Source organism: Protopterus annectens, chromosome 5.part0 (genome assembly GCF_019279795.1).
Source record: "Protopterus annectens isolate FY-2018-M chromosome 5.part0, PAN1.0, whole genome shotgun sequence".
In the NCBI taxonomy this organism is placed as follows: Eukaryota; Metazoa; Chordata; order Ceratodontiformes; family Protopteridae; genus Protopterus; species Protopterus annectens.
Window position 1 is genome coordinate 525,281,956 of NC_056735.1, and position 19,344 is coordinate 525,301,299.

A 19,344-nucleotide genomic window follows, 5' to 3' on the forward strand; every position below is an offset into this window, starting at 1 on the left:
TCTTTTTTTTTTTATTTGTTTGGTTGTTATTCATTTTTCCTTATAGGTTTGCTTTACATGGGCAAAATTATTATTTAATGGGCTTGGAGTTTTTGTTAGTTACTTATAAAAATGGATGTAATTTATTCATTAACTATAAGCTAAATGTCATTTTATCATAACATTTCACATTTATATTCTAATGGAGTTTTGATAACTGGTTCTTCCAGATATTTAAACTAAATTCTACTGTTGAACAATATATCATTATTTTCTCAATGTTAGATAAGATGAGAATAATTTTAAAATTAACTTTATTTAAATTTTTTTTAGAAATTTATACTATTGTTATAGGTATTAGTTAAGATGATGGCATACTTGATGACTGGAAATTAATGAAAGGAATTAAAGTCCATTATTTTAGTGATGGCTCATGCATTTATAATTATTTAATGTGTCCTTGCTTTAAGCATTTATATTGGATTTCTAGGTTTCATTACTTATATTTATGAAATGTCATTGGATCTTCTCATTACATTGTTAATGGCTTTCAGATGAATAGGTAAATGACACTTTTTTGTCCAACATAGTGGTTTATTTCCTTATGTTAATTTTAGTTAATACATCCAGGACATTAGATACAAATACTTCCTTATTAGATTAGATTTTAAGGAATACTTATTTTTCTAATAGATTTTTAACCCTTACAGTTTATAGGTTTAACAACATTTTATTTCTTCATTACACAATTTTATGGCACAGAAAATATAAATGTTTAGTTATGTGTGCTTTATTTATTAGATTATGATTATGTTAATAGGCTAATTTTAAGAAGTAGTAGCAACTGATTTGGTTTGAATAATCTAATGGATCTGATGGTGAGTAGTTTGTATGACTGTACACTCAAACCAGGAATTCGATATTCCATGTTAAGGAGTATGAATGTTTATAAAATGGAAATGTTATTATTAGTTTTAGTGTATTTGTCCATAACAAGATGTGTCAGAATTTGATCATTGTTCCTTTAACTAAAACATTGCATATTGTCTTTTAAACTACTGGTGTTGAATGTCAGTTTATAATTGTATTTCATTAAATATTAATGGTCTAAATATTCCATTGAAAAGGTGCTGTTTAATGAAATACTTAAAGTTACATAAAGCACATACAGCTTTTTTTTTACAGAAAACACACTTATTTACCAAAGACCTAGATAGATTGTTGTTGAAAGTCTATTGAATCTTAGTAGGTTCTCATTTCAAATTGTAAAGAAGAAGCACTCTTATTATTTAGAAAAATACAGCAGCTATGCCCAAAGTAATTGATATATAGTCTGATAAGAATAGTATTTTGGGACTGGTGGTGATAGAGATAAGTAAAAAACTTTATATGTTTGTAAATACTTATTGAATATCTGGGATTAGTGCAAAGGTTTCTAAGAAATATCTATATATTATTACATTGTATGCAAAATGAGAAATGGTTATAGCAGATTTTAACTGTATTTTATCTAATAAAGGTACTACTAATGATAGAAAACCCAGATTATCTAGAGCTGCTAAACACTTAAAATGTTTCATTAATTCATTGAATTTGATAAATATATATGATTTAAAGTCAGCAAAATGTCTTAATTATGCACATTATTCATATAGATTTGGTACCCAAACAAATATTGATAAAGTATTTACTTCTAGTGGTCTATATTCTAAAATAGAGGAAGTGTTGATAAAATCATGTCCTTTAACTGACCACAATGCAATTACTTTTACTATTACTTTAAACCCTAATAATTTAATTTATACTCAGATACTTCCTGCATATTTAATCAAAATTAATGGTTTTAAGGAATGGTTTTTGAATGAATTAAATCAATTTATATATTTTAATAATAATAGTGAAGCTCCAGAAATTATTTATGGGATGCACTAAAAGCTTATTTATATCGTAGAATTAAAATTGGTATATATGTAAAAGGAGGGAGTGAGATAAGGAATTAAATGTCCTACAATCTGATATAGATAAATTAAATGTACATTTTAAACCTAATGATGTCTGTAAATTCCAAGTTGAAAAAACTGAATCAGAAATACCTTGAGATACTTCATCATAAATTTTCAATAAATTTAGAAAAATTAAAATTGCAATGCTATTTTCTAAACCCTAAAAGTTTACATAGATTACCCATTAGAACAAAGCTTATATATAATTCAAATCATATTAAGGAATATCTTATAAAATTGAGAATACAAATAAAAAGACAACATATTTAAAAGACACATTCGAATGTTTTGGAGATTATTATGAGCAAATAAATAATAGTGAAATACATCTTGATAACTGTAGTCTAATTGATAGCTTTTTGAAAGATAATATACATTATAAGATAACTAAAGAACATAAGATTAGAATTGTTAAGTCTTTTTCTTTTAAAAAATTACTAGATCAAATTAAAAAAAAATAAAACTGGTAAGACCCTAGGTATAGATGGTATTATACCAGAATTATATAAGTTAATTACTGATAATATATTAAAAATTGTGTTAAATGCTTTTGAAGAGGTTAAACAAATTTAAATAATGAAAAGGTTAAATATTGTTTTGCCAGGTTTAATAAATGATGTTCAGACTGGTTTTATTCTGCATAAGAGAATGCATGATAATGTTATTAGACTTAATTCTTTAATAGATATAGCTAGTAAAAATAAGACAAAACTATCGATAATAAATTTAGATGTTGATATAGCTTTTGACTCAGTAAGTTGGCCTTATTTGTTTAAAATGCTTAAAGAATATACTTTTTCACTAGACTTCATTAATCTTATAACAAATTTATATAATAACTTGTCTTTTGCTAAAATAGGTTCTTTTCTTTCTAGTTCTTTTAAATTTTTAAAGGTACAAAACAGGGTTGTCCAGTGTCTCTTTTGTTATTTGCATTGATTATTGAACCCTTTCCTAATTTCATTTTATCTAATATAGATAATAAAGATTTTTTTCATTGATGAAAATCATACTTGTAAGATTCAGTTATTTGCAGGTGATATTCTAATAACTAGTGGTGATAGTGCATCATTGCTTATGCATATAATTAATTCCTTAGGCTTCTTTCTAAAGATTTTGGATTTCACATTTAATCATTGTAAAACACATACTTTTTCTCATTATAAAAAATGCCTTTTTGAAAAATTGTAAAATTTTTAATTGGGATAATTCACTATTTAAATGTATTTGTATAATTATTATGTCTAATATAAAGGATTTGGTAACATGAATTATATTCATTTAGTTGACATAGTTCTCAAATTAACTTTTAACTGAAATAAATATTTTTTTACAATGGAAGATTGACTTACAGTACATTGACAAAAATGGTAATATTTATTAAAAAATATTTTATATACAGTTGTTAATCACACTCCCTTCAAAAAAAGGTTAAAGAAAACAAATTCTCTACTCCGTAGGTGTTTATGGCATCCCAATAAGCCAAGAATAATATATTTTTAATGGCATGTAAAAAAATGGGAGGAAGGTGGCATATGTTTCATGAATATTGAATCATATGCTAAGTCTGACATTCTTAACACAATAACTTCATATGACTGAAGCTGGAAACCAATACATGAAAGATTATTACTTGAAAATAATAATTTCATTGTAAAATCTCATATGCAATTTGAAATTAACAAATGTTACTGGATTTTAAAAGAATATTGCCTAAATGATAAGAATTATTTCATCACCGACCCTTTTGTAAGTTACATTCTTCTTAATTTTAAAATATTTATAAATTTTAATCATATAGCTAAAGAACTGTTATTTTTATTATTTCTTATACTTTATACTATTGCATGCCTAGAATAATTTAATATAAACAAAATGTTACATCTTAATGATAATAATGTAAGCTTTGGCATCAGTTTCTAAATTGTAAAAACATACATTTGCCTGATTTTCTTCTGGCAAGAAATAGTTTGAAGAAGAACAGTTGGTTGAGTATACATACTGGTAAAAATGTGTTAGTGATAAAGTTAAAGTATATTTGGATTATCAATTAAAACATATTCCAAAGATAGTAGAATTGTTATTCGGTGTCAGTAGTAATTTAAAAATGAAAAAAGGCTAGAAAATAAACACCAAACTGACACTTTCTTATAAAAACAAATGTAACTGGCAAGCACTCTCATTTGAAATGAGCTTCTTCAGACCAAGTTACAATACCACATTAACCAACATTAAATAACATCATTAAAAAAGTTGAAAATTATGAGTATAGGTGGGATGCTGAGAATTATCTTGAATGGAAGGAATATTGTTGGCAGGTCAAACTGAATGCATGTGTTTTTCCAAGTATTAATGACGGAGAGAATATCAAATTGCATTGAAAAGGAAAGGGTTAAGGTACTGAGTCAATTGATTATGTGATTTTAATTATTATCTTTTTCATTATTTATTTTATACATTTTTCAGAGTTTTTGGGTATTCAATATTAATTTAAAAATAATAACTCTTACCTATACAAGATATAGCATTATAAGAGTTGAGTTTATTACCTCAGATTTGACATTTTGGAATTTCTCAACAAAAATCATTAATAAAGTCTTTTCAGATATTGATAGAAGATTAATATTAAAATCTGCAGGAAAATTTACTTCTGCACTTTATTGGAGAATATCTACTTTATCTACTTGGAACACCTACATAGAGCTTTTATTAACTCCTCATAAAGTTGCACTAATATCTAATTCAGAAAAAAATAATTTTTGCAGACGTAGTAAAGTCATTGATGCTGATTGGTTTCATGTGGTAATTGAATGTAAATTAATAACTTCCCTTTGGAATTAGTTCAGACATTTTGCTCAAGCTTTATAGTCAGATAATTGTATTATCACTAATTCTTTAAACTTACTTAATGGCCCAATCCCAAACTCTATCCCAAACTTCACAGGTGCTGTTTCTTTGGTCTATATCATTATAGAGAGGAACATTTTTTACAAAGAACTGGCAAAGTAAAACTGTACTTTCTTTCAATGAATTTGTGAGTTTAGCTAAAACTAACATTTAAAGATAAAAATGAGAACTCCAAATGTTATTCATCTTTACATGTCTTGGCAAAAGTTAAGTGATTTACTTAAAAAAATCTGATGGCTTAACTTAGTATACGGAATTCTTGCTACGGACTATTGTAAATAGTCATGAACATGTTATGTTTTATAAGATCTGTTTCATTATCTAAAATATAATAAAAAGCTGTTTAAAAAAGAAAAATATGGTAAAATTTATGTTTCTGATGCTTTATAAAATGTATACAACAGCCTTAAATTTTAATCTTGCGTAAAAGTTGAGGGCAAGAGATTAAAGATGTTAGTACACAGAACAATTGAGAAAACTGTCTGAAATATGGCATGCCATTTGTATACATTTACATAAAACTGAGGATACATAAAAGCCTTGAGGTCAGGACCTTGGAAACCCATACATTCCTTGTATGCTATTATTTTTTTTTTATGGAATTCAATGAGATCCCCTTCACTACAGAAACATTTTTCTAGACTTTTCTAAATGTATTACACAAATGGTAGCCTGGGGTGATAATATGTTTCAACAAACAGATACACATTTTACAGCTATCTTCATCCTTAACAGATTAATATGCCCCAAAAGAGAATTTGAAAATCATAGCAATATGACTACATTAAATCCAAAGTTTAATTATAGTCCTGAGCCACTTTATATTTTAAAGAAAGAAAGATATATTTTAAAAAGGTTGAGCCTAAACATTTACTGAATTAGCACCATAATGGAGAAACCACTGAAATGATACAGTACAAAAATTCATTATTACTTTTTGTCTTGGCCTGATTTCAAATATACCTGGTTACTTTAATCAAATGATATATTGACTGAAAAAATTTAATTTGTTACTGAACTTCGAAAACTGTTAGAAATATCTCATTCACACAAACATTTGTATTCTTATCTAAAAATTGTTCTGTGGACTATTACCTTTGATCTATCTATAGACGTGATAAATGGATTTAAACTTAAAATAAATAATGTAGAACACAGAGAGCAGCATTACTTGACCCTAACAAGGTGATCTTTAATAACTGTGTACTATACAGTGATGGAAATAAAGAACATAGTAGAGGAATAATATGTCAATTAAATGAAAAACAGCTTAGAACAAATAGATTTTGTAAACTTAAAAATATGTATGTATGTTAATTTTGTGAAATGTCTTGTAAGCATGCAATACAAATTAAGCCATATCCATGTGAATTTGTGAAGAATGTGACTGTATGAACATCATGATAGCCTGAGTTATCTAAGTGAAGAGGGTACATATCTGATTGCTATAATCTGAACTCAAATGTGTCAGTTATCCTTTGTAAGTAGAATATACAATAAACAAAAGTTATATACTCACCATATTGATAGATTTGCATTTCCTGGATCTGTCCTTCTTCAAGGGATGGGTCTTTGCATCCTAATCAGATCCAACTTTGGCTACTCTCACGCTTCAGATCCAGTGCTCAGTCTCTTCTCCTTACCAGCATTCCCCTTGTAATGACCATGTTACCTCAGATCAAGTTTGCCCACAATACCAGAAAAAGTGTAGACTTCACCAAATGTAATAGGAGACTTAAAAATAGACCAGACAATAGGGCAAAAACAAAGAAAGAAAGAAGGAAACCATCTGTCATGTGTAGGCTTGAAAATAGAACCTGTGGTAACTACAGGTAGCTCAGTAAGGTCACACAAGGAATGAATAAAAGGATTAATAAGAATGAGGGAAGGAGGGAAGTTGAGGAAGGATGGATGCAGAGAACACAGATCTATCATTATGTTGAGTATACTTTTGTCAGCTATATCAAGTTCCTTCCATGCCCAATTGAGAGATGAGGTCTTCCATTTCATCTTCAGGAGAGGCCACCCAAGAAGTAGATGGGCCAGCTCCAAAAGCCTCAAGGAATACTGACTCCTCTTGGGAATGTGCATCGGTGGACCACTTCCGTCTTTCTTTCTTTCTTTCTTTCTGATCAGTTCAAAAATTTCTCTGGATATGACATCCTCAAGAGGGAATCTAGGGGATCCTTCCCCTTCATTGAAGTCAGTGTCTTCTGTGAGCAATTCCTGAGGGGAATCAATGTGTCTCCTTTTACCCTTGTGCTTCCAATATACCTCTTTGATGGGACGTTCTAGAGAGGACTCAGAAGCTGATGGGTTTCTTCAAAAAGAATGGGTTCAAGGCTTCTGGATGTTGGCTGTCCTGATGAGACAGATAGAGCAGGCTCAGGACCTGAGGAAATCCTGCACAGAAGGAATGGATCTGAGCTTGAAAAGGAAGTCTGCTTCTATATCAAGAGAGTACTCTTTCAAAAGTCTTGACAGCCTAGCCAGAGATGGATCTAGGGAGCTTCACTGAAGGTGTTGAGGACCCTAGGGAAGGCTCACCTAAGAAATTACTCAGCTCAGCTCCTAAGCTGATGTCGGAGCTGAGCTGTCCAATACTAAAGCCCTAAAAGAGAGGGACAAATCCAAAGGTCTCAGTGCCAAGCCAACTCCACCAAACCCAATGTCAAACATATGCCTCTGAGATTCAGAAGGCTCCAAAATGGTTGCAGCTGACTAAACCAAGAAACCACCAAATTCAAAGAAGACCATGTCTTCAGCTCCAACAAAGACATAACACATAAGGAACTCAGATCCAACTGTGTTGATATTGCAGTGTGGATCAGAGAAAGAGATAGAACTCACTAATGTAAAGACACCAAACCCTCAGATACAGCATGGGCTGGAGCTGAGAGGACCCTCAGCTGGATTTTGTTCCTAAGGAGTTTCCTCATCATCCTGTTCAGGTTGGCCACAAAAAGACTCCTGGAAGACCTAAATGAGCATAGAGAAGAAGAGGAGGAGGAAGGCCTCAAGTTCCGATGACAGGATCTCTCCTGTACAATTGGTGATCTTAATCTGGGAGATATCAGACCTAGGGAGTAGCAAAGCTCCACCAGAGGAGTACAAGTATACAGTTTATTTTAAATTATCTATTATTTATTTTGTATCTTAAAATTTTAATAGATGTTTTTGTACTAGGTTTTAACAGTATTGCATGGAGTGTTTTACAATGTGTTTTATGAAAAGGTTGCTGTCTCTTTAAGGAAGGGCCATGTGACCTAATGTGGGCATATAAAAAGGGAGGTGTGATTAGCTAATTTGATTCTCATGAAGTCTGGATTGTAAGATGAAAGCACAATCTGTTTTCTGTTAAATCATGTATTCATTGGTAATCCTGTTATTCAGTTTGTTTACTTTGAAATCGTTTCCATGCTTGGTGTGGTGTGTCCCACTTTTCCAGTTTGATAGGAGTGTAGGTTCAGTTATCTGCTTGGGTGCCTCCTAGTAGAAGCCAGGCAGTATCTGAAATAGCAGATCTTGATTGACTGTTACCTGCCATGTAGTATAGAAGCGGCATTTGGTGTGTGGAAGCAGAGCATTTCTCTTGGCCTTATCGTGGGAGCATGCTCATAACTAGTGTAAAGCATAAAATTCCCATACCTACCATGATATTGACATTAAAATAGCTGGGTGTCATTCCTACCTGTTACCCTAAGTTACAGGATTCCAAGACACAAATCCTCAATGGAGAATCCAGTCCCACTATTTGATGATGTGGAATACTACAAGAAATAAAAGACTTAACTGGGGATCAAAAAGGAACTGATGACTGACAGGTATGAAGGGTGTCAACATTTTAAATGAAAAGTATCTGGTAATCCTCAGCATGAGGTATGCATGATGTTGACTAGTAAGATAATTCATGAACTAGATTTTTTTCTTAAAGATATTTGAGCTCTTCAGCATTCATTTTTAGCATAGTGGATACCTCCTTGGAGTGACGGTAGGAAAATGAAGTGGCATATAGATTTGAACCATTAGATAATCATGGAGATAAATGCAAAAACACAGCTTATTGCCAAGGCAAGAATTCCATAGTCACAGGAAGCATTTTTTCTACAGCGATAGTCTTCATCAGACCAGAAGTACAATAAAATCAGACTTAACTGATACTAAAGAATATTATGGCAGATTAGACCAAATGCATGTATTTTACTTGGCATCAGTGGTTCAATGAATTTTACATGTAAGCTTAAACAACAATGTATTAAACACTGTGCTAAATTATGTAATTGGCCTAGCCATGTGATATTTCAACATTATTCGATCCACTTTTCATTGTACTTCCAAAGTGTTGTTTGATTCTGGGCATCTTTTCTTCACTATATATATATATATATATATATATATATATATATATATATATATATATATATATATATATATATATATTATGGAGCGAAACAATTTTAAGTTATGACCAAGATAATTATATGGGATATGATATATTTGCAAATGGCTTCAATTGTATGGAAGTATTTACTCCCCAGCTTTAGAACGGATGAGCTCCCCCAAGTTCTAATTAGGGAACAGAGCCCATATCAAGATTGATTTCCACAAGGCTACAAAACTCTCCTGGATTCACTATGTACCACAGAGTGAAATTACAAAAGATGGAGTAGATTCCTATTTTCTTTATATCAGGTCATGAAATAAAGTTTTGGAGAAGTAAAAATCCCCTTTTTCAGTGTGGAGCCTATTTTTCCTAGAGTACTTCTAGAAATATAGATATTATTTGACAAAGAATCTCCCTTCTTCACTGGAGATGAGGTAAAAGGCATATTGTTAGGTAGTTGAATATATGTTTCTGAAAGCACTAATCTGAAAAGTTCTAATTTGATACTGTGTTTTATTTTACATGTTTTATATGTTTACTTCTTCTAAATCTTGCAGCTGTGATGACTGTGATCAAGAGGGTCACTTGTGACTAAGAGCAGGAAATTTCCCATTTCATTCCCATTTTTCCACTGGATGCTTACTGTTGATATGATATTCTCTTTGGAATTAATGGCTGAAACTCTCCAGTAAGATTAGATTACTGGCCTGAAATTGTATGGCAGGTCAATTTACAACTAGTTGATTTTATTGTCATGCATCTATAGAAGACTACAGGCTATGGCTACTGATCTGTTAATTTCTCTTTAAGAATAATGAAATGCTGTTGTCACACTCAAGAATATGAGTGGTTTACTGTTTATAACTCTAGATGCTCAAATTATTTTAATAACTACTGTATAGATTAAATACTGCTTACATAGGATTAAAGAATAAGAGGTTTAATAATAATAAAAGTGTGAACTTATGTCATATTAATGTCTCATCAAATTCATAGCTTGTTTGTTTTCCTTACTCATAGCTCCACTATTCACCCCCACTAGCATTTTATTGTTGTATTTACTGATCAAATTCTTCCATACATTACTTCAAAGGCAAAAATGAAATGTGATTACTCAGAAATGGTGGTGAGTATATCAGACTTTCTGAATACGTTTTAGGGTTAACAGAAGTCCAGGAATTCATTGGGCAGAGGAAATTATCTCTGGTGTCTAGGGAAAAAGAAATAGGGGGAGAGATAGAAAAATCCATAATACAGTGGTGTTGCACTACATAGTTTATATGGTTTAGCATGATGCAGTCCAAACCTTATTAGCTATAGGTGAGGTCATAGCTCTCAATTGTCCAGATTTTGCCTCATATTTTTGATCTGTTCCTCATAAAATTTGTAATTTTCTGGCAAATCACTGAGGATTGAAATCACTAAATTACAACACACATTTGAGTTTCAGACTTCACATATTTCAGAAAATGTGTGCTAACACAAATCCTGTTATTCTAGCAACTTTCTAAGTTTATAAGAGCAGTATTTAAAATCTGTCCCTATTTTGGACCTTTGTCACCAATTATTATTGGCTTTGTTCAGATATCTTGTGTTAAGATGTTGAGAGGTAAGTGTGAGGCACAGTATATCTTCAATTTCCTAGGAAAAGTGCTGCATAGTAAAGTATTGTGGAGGCTTTAATGGCAGCCATTCTACTACTGAAGTGGCTGATCTACAAATAGTCACATAACTGATGTAACAGACACAGTGTGGTGGCATTCTGTGTGTTTTCTGTATACACACGTACAGTGAAACACCTCATAGTTGCAATAGGCATTGTAAGCACAGTACAAAAGCTCAGCATTGCAAAATGCCAGAACAGTTCACAGTATAAATGGGAAGGAAAGGGGGGAGAGAAGAAAATAAGAAATGGAGCAAGAAGAAGCAGAAGAACACTCTCAAGGGTAACATGTAGAGAAGAAGGATGTATGGGGGGAGGGCATATTTGAAGAACAGATGCTCATGTCCATTTCTTAAGAAAAAAAGTAAAAAAGGATGGTATCAAGGAATATGTACAGGAAGAAAGGCAGCCAGAGGTAGGGTATCAGGGTAGATAAATATAAGAAAATATAGACACAGAAAGGGTTCAACAATGGACGGCTGCACATGGCTAGAGGATGGACAAGTGTTAATATGGAAAACTAGATCACAAACAGGGTATGGGGAGTTACACACAAGAAAGAGAGACATCATGATAGCAAATAGGGTTAGGTAAAGAAGGCCCGCCTGACCTGCCCACAGGAGAAGCCACACACGTCACTCACCTCTGTAGTTGGCATCATGGGCAGTCCATGATGCTAATGGTGCAGTGGATGGGGAATGCTGCACATTTGACTGTATCAACCACACAAGGAGATCCTTCAGGTTCCTAATGCAGGTATCAAATTGCCGTCTCACCTTAGTTATGACTAGATGCTGCATCAGCCAGTGGGTGACACCTTCTAGGCCAGCCTCAGAATGAGGAGAGGCTTCCTCTCCTCCCTGAGAGGAGGCCACAGTGACCACAAAAGAGACTTCCAGATCACTTTCTACAGGCAGCCCTAATGACCGCTGGAAACCCAGTAGCAGGTATAATGGTTGCTGTAGGCCCAGGTGGCATCCTGCACCACAACTGACACTGTAAAGGCAGAAAGCGAAAACAGAATAGAGAAAATACTACATATTAGTGCACATGTGTATAGCACTTCAATATCAGTGTTTAAGTACTAGAGACTCTTACTTCTCCTTAGGCATACCTTGTGATTTAAAGCAATCCCTTGTACATTGGAAGATATAAAACAGACTGTAATCAGAATAATTTGAGACTGCTAGAAGAACGTAAGTACAGCAAAACATAATATTTATAAAATACAGTGGAAAATCATATACAGTCAACTTACTATAGAAGACTGGTTTTCTCTCTCTCCCTATCCTCTGCCCTAAGTGCTGCAGCAGACTGGAGTAGTGCCTGACAGAGAGGACATGACAGTGGCATCATTCACTACCCAGAAAGCTGATGCCAGCCATCAGTTTTATGCATGGAGTCTTCATATAGCCCCAGCAGACACTCCCTATAATCTTTGTTCAGCATCCACGCTGCACCAGGTCTCTGCACTGCTGAACTGAGCACCTGGAGAGACCATGTCCATTCTGCATATCAGAACAAGGAGGAAAGTGGTATCTTCATGTACAGGTTGGAGATTATGAACACCATGCGATGCACATCTTCTAGCTGCAAGGGTGCATAATGGAAATGATAAGTAGCACAGACTGGTGGTGCTACAAGCTTTGAAGTGTCCATTCACAAGCATATGCACATGCCCTCCAAGCCATGGAATGGAAAGGGATGATCATGGTAGTGTTGACTGAGGCTAGTAATGCATCATGTTAAAGCAGAGATTCAGTAATAATCACTCTAAATCATATCATTAGCATAATCACTAAGTTATGAGGCCCATTTTAGCAAGAAAAAAGAGGGGTCATCATATTGTAGGAGACTGCGTTTCAATGATCAGCTTAAGGATAAGAATACAGAGAATAGCAGCTTGAACTCCCATCTAAGCATTCTGACAGCAGGTTTAACAACTAATAATTGACATCAGAACTGTGAAATGCACCTGACAATGAATGACAGCAACATGAGCAGGCCTTAGAGTGCATAGGTGGGTAGCATAACACAAGGGCTTGTCTGCTGAATGTCCTACTCCAGAAGACACACCCTGATGGGACTAGAGCACTACTGCACAACAGGTTGTTGTCCTGCTCACACTGACAGTGAACAAAGTACAAGGGTTTGACAGATTACTGCCCTGTTGTTGGGGGGGATCATGCTGAAAGGGAGCAAACCACATGTTCCTGTTCAGCTGTATAGGTGTGGCCACACTGCAGCATATGCACACAGACTACAAGATATATTACTGGGGATAGTAGGCCTCTGGTATGTAGGTGACACCATATTTTGCCATAGCAGTGCTACAAAATAGTGGGAAGTGGTAACATGCCCGTTACTGCTGTCAGTGCAGCACAGAGTATGAATGGTAACAGCAAATTAGTAGTCATGCATGCAGCCATCAAAAGGAGGCAGGGTTGCAGTGCTGAGACATAGGGGTCTGCCAGGGATTCATGTATATACATACACACACACAAAAAACACAAAACCATAGACACATACATGCACTGAATTTCCCCTCACTTTACTGTGATTTGCTTACTAGGTTAAAACTTCACATGAAGAATACTTAGTGCTCTCAGTATATGTCACCCATGTGGCAAACCAAAGCCTTCTCCACTCCACCACAGGATGGGTGAGCCAGCAATGGTCAGTCACTCCCATCCTCCACCTCCAGGAGCCAGAGCAACTATATGAACTCTGGTGACTTGCAATGTTGTCAGGGCTTTATCACTCTATGGCACAGAACTTATGTTCCATTACTGTTGTACACTGCCTCACACATCTGAATGGACTATTCAGCAGAACATGAATGCCTATTTGTTTTTTAGCTATGTCCTGTGCAAATAATTTATATGTACCGTATGCGTGCCACATGTGAGTGGGAGTGACACATATGTGCCAAAATTGCTGCAGGTATGTTAGTTTTATACATTAACAGGTTTCACTGGTGGAGGATCCAGCACAACAGGTTTGCACAAGCCTAGGATCAGCAGTTCACCTGTGGTTGAGGATAGTAGCACCATGCAGATAGCACAGTCCAATGATGCAAGGGCACTGTCAACAAGGTTAACACTATAAGATATGCACATATCTCCCATATATAGGATGATAGTGAAGTGTCAGGCTGAACCTCCAGCATCATTTGTTTTAGTGCTGGACTTTCTGTCCATTTTAGTCTCACCCAAGCTACTCAGGAGTAAACACCATAAACACCATCTGTAAGCTTCACTACCTCCAAGGTGTGTGTACCAACCATAGGGAGATAAGTGTAGTTCACCATCTTTATCACGACATTAGGTCAATCCATGAGCTGAGTGCCATCCTTGGCACCAATCAGTAGATATGCAGGTCAGTGATTCAGGCACATTCAGCCACTATGAATTCTATGTCAGAGATGTTTAGTGTGCTGTGTGTCCTGCATAAGGAGGTTCAACTGCTTTAGAAACTGCACCATGTCCTGTACTGCATGCAGAGTGACATGGTATATAAGGACCTGGAGTAGACAAATATGTAAAATGTATTTATTATTTATTAATTTATTGACATTTGTTAACTGGGTTAGTCCATCTGAGCAGAAGCCCATTTTCAGCAGAGACCCGTGGAGAAAAGTTCCAAAGCAGGTACAATTTAAAACCACAGTATCAACAGTATCAATATAAAAAAGATGAAAGTAGTTCAATCTATGAAGTAGTTCAATTTACAAAAATGAATTATACAAAAAATTAACAAGGAGAGTAAAAAAGAGAAAAACTGAGATCCAATAATACAATGAAGAGAGTAACAAGTTATTAACACATTTCTATTTAATAAAGTAGGAAGAGTTTTATAAAGTCTAGAATGAAAGAAAGACAAAAATGGGGAGAAAGTGGTGAAAACTTGAGGAGGAATAGCCTTTGCTTGAGACAATAAGTTAGTGAAGAATGCTATCCAAGTGGGAAGCTAGGTAGGAGCCAACATTGCATTTATGTTGTGTCATTACAATGGCAGGATGAATAGAAGCTGTCTCTTAGGGCAGATTTAAAGTCGTTGGGTTTAGTGATAGTCCTGACATATAGAGGTAACTTATTCCAGGCTGAGGCTACAGAATGACTACAGAGAAGTTTACCAATATTAGTATTGCATCTAGTGACTTTTAACTGGTGCTGTAGGGAACTAGGAAGTGCATGGTTTGGGATGTATGGCTGGATGAGAATGGAGAGGGAAGGACAGGATGATGGTGTTGTAAGACTGAATGAGCTATGATCAATTGGGGGAGAAGTAGTAGGTGCTGAAATTCAAGCCAGTGTAGGTTTTTTAGGGCTATACATTGATGAGTGCAACAATGTAAGTTAGCAGCTAATCTAGCAGCTTTGTTATATGTATGTTCTAATTGCAGTGGGGGATCAAACTGTCATCCATTGGAACATCCATGGCCATACAAGAGGCCAAATATGCAATGCATGGTCAAAAGTCAGATATACATAAATGGCATACACTGTTCAAGGGACTGCATCACTGTCACCTCTGGCCACCATTGCCACCACCCACTGGCTTGGACACACCTATGGTTGTGACCAGTGGACTTCCAGATACACCACCAGGACAACCCACTGGATCTTTCTGGTATCACAGTTCTAAACTATCCCTCTCCTCTCTGTTGGTCTACTGAGTACAGAAACTAGCTATGATTACTTGTGGGTTTATTGACACTGACCATCTATTTCCTCCTCACATAGAGGGCCATAGAAGGATTTCAGTACACATTCCTGAAGTGCTACACTATCCATCAGATAGGACACCTCCAGTCATGAAACTGCAATATCATATAACACACCTAGCCCATGTTCAGAACATGGAAGCAATTCACCCTACTGACCCCCCAACCTCCTAGCCTCATGTGTGGCTATCACAGTGACCTTCCATAACCCTTACATCTATGATATTATTACTGTTTACCCTGCTAAACAAACTAAAAAATAAACAATAAAATACAATGAATAAATTTCCCCCTACCATTGCATCATGCCCCACCTGTACAAATGATGATATACCCGCCCACTACTCTGAAGTCTGGTGTACAGTGTAGCCAGTCAGTGCACTGTAATACACAAGCCTGCGTATGCTAATGTACTCATCAGTTTAACAATATGATGCCCATATCATCATCCATAGCTGTAGAGAAGAAGTCATCTCTTTGCCAGTTCCACTACATATTGTCTCCAACTCTGTCTCATATTGGATAAACAATCTATGTAATGTATGTAATGTAACCGCAATACTGCCACCAAACATGCCACCATCATCCAGTATGCTGATGATTCCTCTCTTATCTGTTCAGCCCATTCCTTTGTGGAACTGCAAAATAAAATGCAAAAATCTTTTCAAGACATTGAAAATTGCCTCTCTAATCATCAACTCATTTTTAACCCAAATAAGACCAAGCTTTAAAACTCAGCACAACATCCCTCTCCATACACTTCTCCAATGGGACAATAAACAAACCCACAATCAGACCAAGCTGCTTGGAGTTACAATAGAGGATACTCTAAAATTTGATAAACACATAGTTCTTACAATCAAAAAGGTTCACTCCAAACTTGGTGCTCTCTACAGAGTTAAGCCTTACCTTTCACAACAAGCTAGACTTGTCACAGCTAGATCTCACTTACTATCCACCCTCCTCTACTGCTCTCAGATCTTTACAAATCTATCCAAAGCTGACCTAAATAAATTAGAATCCTGCTATAACAAAATAACAAAGTTTGCTGCCAATCAACCCCATAAAATGGATCAATGTTCAGTTCTCCAACAACTAAACTGGCTGGAGCGTCCCAACTTGTTGGTGCTAAATCAACTTTCTATTGCCCATAAAATCATTTACAACCCCAAAGACTGTCCAACTCTTTCAAACATGTAACATCCTAACACTAACTGCAGGCTACTAAGGTCATCCAGTAAAATAATGCTAAAAGTGACCCTGTCTCACAACTATCATGGCAACTCCCTCTACTCCTATAAAATTGCCAAGGACTGGAACAATCTTCCTCAGCACATCTTATATATTCCCAACCTGTCAACATTTAAAACTACCCTGAAAGATTATCTATATGCTAACTGGTTTTGCACCTGTATTCCTCCTGGCTAGTTTTATTCATTATATTTTTACTTATCTTCTAGTGCATCAGATTTTCCTGTTTTCTGCTCATTTCTTGCATTACTTGCATTTCCCCCCTCTTGGATAATGTACACATTTACTACCTACTTTTATTTTTTATATTTGTTCTTAATTTTTAACTTTTAAGTTTTAATTTTTACTTACTATGTATAGCTAGCTATTCCTTCTAATATTTCTGTGATCATGGAACATATTTTTAAACATACTTTTTGATATTTGGTGTAACTGTTTATCTATACTTTAGCTATTTTTTACACTGTTCTGGGGCTTTTCCCTCTAGGTCTCTGCTGAAAACAGGTTTTTGACCCAGTCGTACACTACCTGGTTAAAAATGTAAATAAATAAATAAATCGAGTACCACTGCAACTCATTTCACCAACTATTCCTCAACCATCTCCTGCTCTTCAGCTGTCACCAGTCTGTCAGGCAGTAATATGATATTGCCAGTTTCTCTGCTTTCGTACCAACATATTATGTAACATGGTGCAGAATGCAGATATCTTACTGCAGATCTCTGGAGCATACTGTAGTGCAGCACCAGACATATCTAAGCAGTGTTCCATGATCCTTCATGAGTTCAATGATATTCCACATCTGAGACAATGCAGTGCTATACGCCATATCTGCAATTGCCTGGAGGTTATGGATGAGGATCATCAGCCAAGTTACCAAGACATGTCCTGCTTCACCTGCAGCACACAACAGTGGACACCATTATGAGTGAACTGATGCCTACATCCAGGAATCTCTGGCTGGTAATGTGTGCACATACCAACTATATGACATTGCCGAAAGTTACCCAACACAAAATGCTGATATCATTTGCATGTAAGCCCGATTAATTTTGGAAGCTGTATGGATGTTGCATATACATATTGTATATAATGCCATGTGTGCTGCCGACTACATGGCAGTTGATGGAGTGCAAGCCATTCTGTTTGATGTACCAGATGTCATGTGGAACAGTTTGAGCTTTGATGGTAATGTGAGTGCAGTCAGTGGTCTCTGGGATCAATTGGAAACAAGCTATGTCATAGAATACCCACATAGTGGTAGTTCTCTCCTCTGATGTCCATGGAAGCCATATATGCTCCTTCACATGTTGCAGAATCACATCAAGGAAAAAACTCTCAATGTCTCCCTTGTCATTTGCTGAAAGGTCTCTGTAGGAAGGATGGTTAATATTATACAAACCATCATGTTGGATGTGATAGGCATAATGCATCTCCTTCCTTAATTTCATGTGTGGCCAGAATATGTCTACTAACACCCATATGATGTCTCTGTCCACTCACTAGTGGTCAGCAAAGACCAGAACAGGGAGGTGAAGGTATGCTAACTGCTGGTGGACATGTCTGCAATGCAGAGGGCAATAAGGTGCAACATTGTGGATACTGGCCCCAAAAGAGGATAATAACAAGTGTTGCTCTGCTAATGCTGATGCTCTTCCTAACATTATAACATAAGTGAAGTTGCTATACCCCAGAAAATCCTGCAGGTCAGAATAAATTATCACTGCAGCACATCATGCTAATTTTGTCATTTTCATATGTGATAGTTCTCATTAGCATGGTGACATATATTGAATACCATGATTAAGTCATTGGCATACAATATTTACTGCTTCATTTTTTTCACTCTTATTGCCATACTACTTTTATCTCTGAATTGCCCCCTCCCTGAACTTCTACTGACTGTACTATTAACATCACATTGTGCACTATTTATTAAGGATTTACAATTTATTGCATACTGAAATAGACAGACTAGATGGGGCAAGCAGAGATTTTCTCTGCTATCAAAATATGTTTTGCATATATTTATTCTTTCTTTTTTTTATGTCCCTCACAACTAAATGTACAGAGACAAATGCACACACACACACACACACACACACACACACACACACACACACACACACACACACGCACACGCACGCGCACATGCACACACACACACACACACACACACACACACACACGCACACAAATGCACACATGCACACAACATCCAAATGCATACACATACACATGCAGACTCAGCAGACATTATTTTTTAAATCCTTTTGAAATGTTGTAAAGTAATCATTGATGTGGGACTGACACCTGATGTTAGAGGCAGTAATGTGAATGTCTCACAGCACTAGATTTGAGCAGCCACAGATATAATAAATTAGAGAGAAAGTGTGATGTTATGATTGATGTTTAGAGTAATGCTCTCCACT